This window comes from Cyprinodon variegatus, unplaced genomic scaffold (genome assembly GCF_000732505.1).
Source record: "Cyprinodon variegatus isolate N-32 unplaced genomic scaffold, C_variegatus-1.0 Scaffold327, whole genome shotgun sequence".
NCBI lineage: Eukaryota > Metazoa > Chordata > Actinopteri > Cyprinodontiformes > Cyprinodontidae > Cyprinodon > Cyprinodon variegatus.
The window spans coordinates 661,291-666,672 of NW_015150780.1; positions in this window are offsets into that span (position 1 = coordinate 661,291).

Sequence of the window (5,382 nt, forward strand, 5' to 3'; positions counted from 1 at the left end):
TTTTAAGAAAAAGTGTTTTATGGTAACAAGTGTCCAAGTCTACGTGGCCTGACAGATCGGATCTGACTGCATCGTGACTCAGACCTCATTCTTAATCTGTTTCAAGCGTGTTCTCACCTCTACTGCTTTTTTTTTTTTCCAATTGTGAGCAAACAATCCAGGATGCAAGTTTGCATTGGCTCTAAACATCGCCACGTTTATGGGCAAAGATTCCAGTCATATGTATTTTGGTTGTGGTAAATCAGAATTTATGGCTGTGACTACATCTTTTCACCTTGTAAAGCAACATGTTTCAAAGTATCAATGAATAAGAATTTATGAGTGTGTAAGGATTTGTTTCTATAGGGTCTGTTAAGAAACAAAACAAAAAAGTATATGTAAAACTCTACTGAAAATTTTAAATTTAGAGTACAAATTTTAACCATTTTCTTCTAATCTAACAGGTTAATGTTATGTCAGTAACAAATATAATTATCGAGATCTGTTTGGTTGAGAGGGTTGCTAATGAGTTGCTGGTCCTGAAAGAGAGTAGTGCAGCATATGTGACTGGAATTTGCATCTACATAAGGTGGACTTTTAAGGTTTTTACAGCAAAAGATGTTTGTTTTTTTTAAGTGGGTTTTACAGAGATCATCAAGTCCTCACAAGAAGTAAATAAAGTGTTCGCACAAATATCTTGTAACAGTTTGGGAGAGACAACTTTGCCAAATAATTTATACCCTGAGATATGTAAGAAACAAAAATAGCAGCTGTTTAAAGTACACAACTCAAAGGACCTTAATTACATGTCTTTAAAATGAAAGGCAATCTCAGTATGATTCATCTTTTTCATAAACAGAATATTTACTTTTTACTTACTATTTATTAATACCATTTAGTTAAATGAAATTTCTGTAAATATGGAAACCCAGACACCCCGTCCTGACAGTTTACCTATGGGGGCCCACTCCTGATGAACAAAGGCCATCCATTAATTAATATTCTGGACTTTATGTACAACATTTACCGTTTTAAATTGCATAACAGATTTGCAATAGAGTTCAAATCAGGTGAGTGTGATGGCTGCTTTGGTATCTTCCAGGCCTTCTTTAGAAAGTAAGCTTTGGTCGACACTTAATGCATGTTGGATACTTTTCCTGTTTGAGGGTCTAGTGACACCCAGGCTTCAACTTTTTTTACAGACAGCTTTACATTTCTTACAGTGACCTGCTGCTTTGGATCCATCTTTTAGTGCCAGAAAACAAGCAAGAAAACTTAACAGGCCCAGAGCATCACTGGGCCACTGCCATGTTTCAATTTCTTTTTGACCGCATATATTTCATCATTGCTCCTTCAGACTATTCAGCTTTTTTGCAAAATTCGAAACAGATTGGATTTATCCTTTAGTATTCAAAAGTACTAATATTTTGTTACCTTATGTAGAAATTTTGCCTATCTATACTTTACTATAGTAATTATTTATTAGAAAACTTTTTACTTCTTCTACTTACATTTTTGTTTTTGCAGTCATCTCTACTATTACTCCTTATATTTTAAAAATAGACTCGTTAGTTTTGTTTAATTGAAGCTCATTTACATTATGGCCTGTTTCTATTAAAAAAAGATAAAAACCATCAAAATGATTTGTTTCATCCACGCAATTAATTTTTTTGCGGTTGGACTCCAACTGCACCAACTTGTTGTTCGCCACATACCAAAAGAAAGTTTTTTCAAGATGATAAGACTGTTACCTTTAGTTATAAAACAAAGAAAATAAAGTATAGGGAAGATATCATCCAGAATTGTAGAAAATATTTTAATAGGATAGTGCAGAAACCAGTATAAGGTCTAAAGCATCTGTCCTTGTAATTTTTTTCTTCATTACTTTTACCTTTATACTACAAAAGTGTTTTTAAACATTAGGATTTATACTTCTACTTGGGAAATAATCATTAATACTTTTGACACCTCTGACTATGTGCCTTGGAAATCAAAGCCTCATTGGCTGACCACGTGTTCACTCAGAAATTTACTGCAGCTTTTCATCAGCATCATCACATGATGCTGCTACAGTCTAATGAAGACAAGAGAATACACTGGAAAGGGATTGAAAAAAGCAAAACTGGAGATGTATGTTGTTGGAAAACAAAAGTTTCACTAGGATGTGCATGAATGAAAATGAAATGGCAGGAGGTAAGATATTAAACTACTATGAGTATGCAGAAAACAATAAGGATGATGAGAAACGCAGAAAAATCTTAACAAACATATTTTTCATTTTTTTTCTTCATTTTTGTTGCTTTTAACATGTCAGAGTTGTTATTTTTCTATCCCAAGTTCTATCCAGAAATATACAACAACCAGCAGGATTTCACAGCTTCTGTTTAATAGAATGGATAAAAGCACTGATTTTTTTTTTTCTTTTTTGCTGTGTGTTTTGTCTGTTATTCTGTTTGGTTGTTTTGGAAAATGTGTAGTTATTTTTTCTATTGCAGCTTGGAAGATAAATATTTTTTTTTTGCACTGTTTCCTTTCTGAATTCAAATTCAAACTATTTTTGATGCTTTTTGTTCTCTCTGGGTCTTCTGTGAATATACTTGGTAGGTTAGCTATTGGTCCTTAGGTACCTTCCAGTTCTGTGTTCATGTTTTTTTTTTTTTTTTTTTTTTTTGTCTCTAATTAATCTCTAATCTCTGGAATAGATTGGTAACCTGTCTACATTTAGGTAGTAAAGTAAGTATGCCTGTGATCATGCAAGTAACAAGGCATTGTAAATAAATATATATATATTTTTTTAGTTCAGATTCTTTTCATTTCTTTACAGTTGTTCTGATTTTTGACCCGATTCCTAATTTCTTTGATCACCACATGGATTGTGTCACTCATGAAATCCTGTTTCTTTATCAGATCATTTGTTAAGTCATATTCTCACATTCTCTGTTAGAAAATGACTAATTTACAATTATATCCTCGTTGCATTTGCATTATCCTGTTGTATGTTCCTTTTTTTGTGTTGCTGCAGTGGCTTAAACAAACTACATGCATGTTTGCACCACTGAACTGTGCTTCTCCTTTAAAATAAGTGCTGAACACAGCAAAGCTCAAGGTTAACACTGCCAAAGTCACCTGACTTCATGAAATTTGACAAGGCAGTGTAAAATCAATTTCACCTAGTTTTTTTCCCCCTCACAAACAGTTACAGTTTTGAACCTATATTCTGTGACCTTAGTTTTTTATGCCTGCGATAACAGTCATCCCTCAACTTGAAAGACATATAAAATTGTTTCAACAGAAACCAATGAAATTGGTAAAGATTCCAATGGGATTAGGTATTAAAATATCCCAAGCTTTGGACAATTCACCAAGAACTTTTTCTTAGCCTGAATATGAGGAGAGTAAAGCTGATCTGGCCAAGCTAAACCTACCAAAACATAACCGTCCACTTAAACTGAAAGCCAGAGGGCCAGCAACATCAATCAGAGAAGCTGTTATTCTTGGTGTGCTGCAAGGATCAGCCACACACACACACACACACACAGATGTGACAACACCACCTATTAGTCAGGTGCTTCACAAATCCATGCCCTATGAAGGTTTATACTCTCCTGGTTGAAGGAATGCTATGCAAAGTCCAATTTGCAGTGAGTTGAAAGTGACCTAGCGGATACACTAAATATGGAAGAAGGTAGAAGAAGGTTCTGACTAACAAGAAACATTGGGACATTATAAGGTGGTGGGGTGACTTTTCTGATCACAATTTAGTTAACTAGAAGACCTATATGAAGTTAAATACAGAACTTTCCATTGAAAGAAAAAAGGAAGACTTGAACGTGGGGAGATGATTAACTTCCAACAAGGAGAGTAAACCATAAATACCATGAAGGACCATAAACATGCAGCCAAATCTAACATTTCTGAATTGCCTAAACCAAACCATAAAAATTTGTTTGTTTTTTTGTTTTGTTTTTATGGCCCAGTTGAAACTTAAAAATATCTCTATAGTTGCTCTCCCTCCACCCTTCTAGAGCTTGATTTATTTTTAACACAGAATCTACAGAAAACTCGGTTGAAAATGTAAAAAGCTAGTAGTTTTTAAATAGACTTTAAATAAACTATAAAAAATAAAAACTATAAAATGCCTACTGTCCTTTTTGTCTTATCTAGAGTTTATTTGAAAAAAAAAATGTTTCCTTGTCCTTAAACTTAATAACTGTGTTACAATTTTTGCGATATAACAGAAATGCATTGTACTTAAATGTTTTTCTGAATCACAAATTATTCAATAAATACAGTAAAATAAACGTTTTCCCATCACCAAAACAATAGTGGTAAATAGAAAATTTTTCTTTAGGTTTTTTGCATTTTTATTCAATAAGCTACTGAGTCTCTGAGTGCTGTTAATGTCAAATCCAATCAAACCAATGCTATATCATGTATTAAAATGTTAGAATTCTCAGGAAAGCATTGACCTTTAAAGTCATATTATTAGCACAGATAAATTGGTATAGACATACTTAAATGCATGCAAATCAACTAAGATCTCTTCTAAATAGTATATATACTATATAGTAATAGTAATAGTATATCCCAGCACCCATTACATGCAAAGATTAATATTTTCCTTTACATTCTGTTATACCACAGTTTGAATTCAGGAAAAGCCTCAATGCTAAACTCTTTTGGCATATTTTCCATCTCTTCATCAAGTCGGCATCAGTATCATAGTAACACTGATATTATCACATACACTTTGTATGACTGCTGCTGTTTTGTCCAAAAAATGACAAATAAATCATGCAACTTTTGCTTTTTTTTAAAGCATATTTAGCTACTTTAATGCAATAGTTTCATATTAGCAGAGTAGGACATGAAACAAATATGTTAAAGAATCTAAATATGCTTCAGTAGATGCAAAAAAATGCTTGACTTTTTTTTTCCAGTAGCACAAAGAGGAACCCCAATTCCAGCTGTTGTTTCTGTAAGTTATGATATTAAAGTAGGGATCTAAGTGCCCAAGTACTGCGCTAAAATCTGAAAACATTCATTTTTGTTGAACTAGTTAGCTGCACTCTACTGAACCAAGGTGGTTAAATTGTTGTGTTCAAAGCTTGAGCTGAATAGGCAATGGTTCTACATACATGCTTTAACAAAAATGTTGAATGTTCGTTTGGAAAAGAAAAGGAAAATGTTCTTTACACACTTGCTGCATTTCAGTCCTTATTTATAGTGCATCACTCACTCACACGTTTTCCACCCTGCGGCTGATAGCAGTCCACGGGTAGAACTATAAAACATCAATCCCATCTTGTGATATAGTGCCTGCTGCGCTTTCAGCCATCACCAAAGATTACTGGCAGTGTTGTGAGTTTTCTGGCGGCTGGCTACAGCCAAACAGGGAAGAGG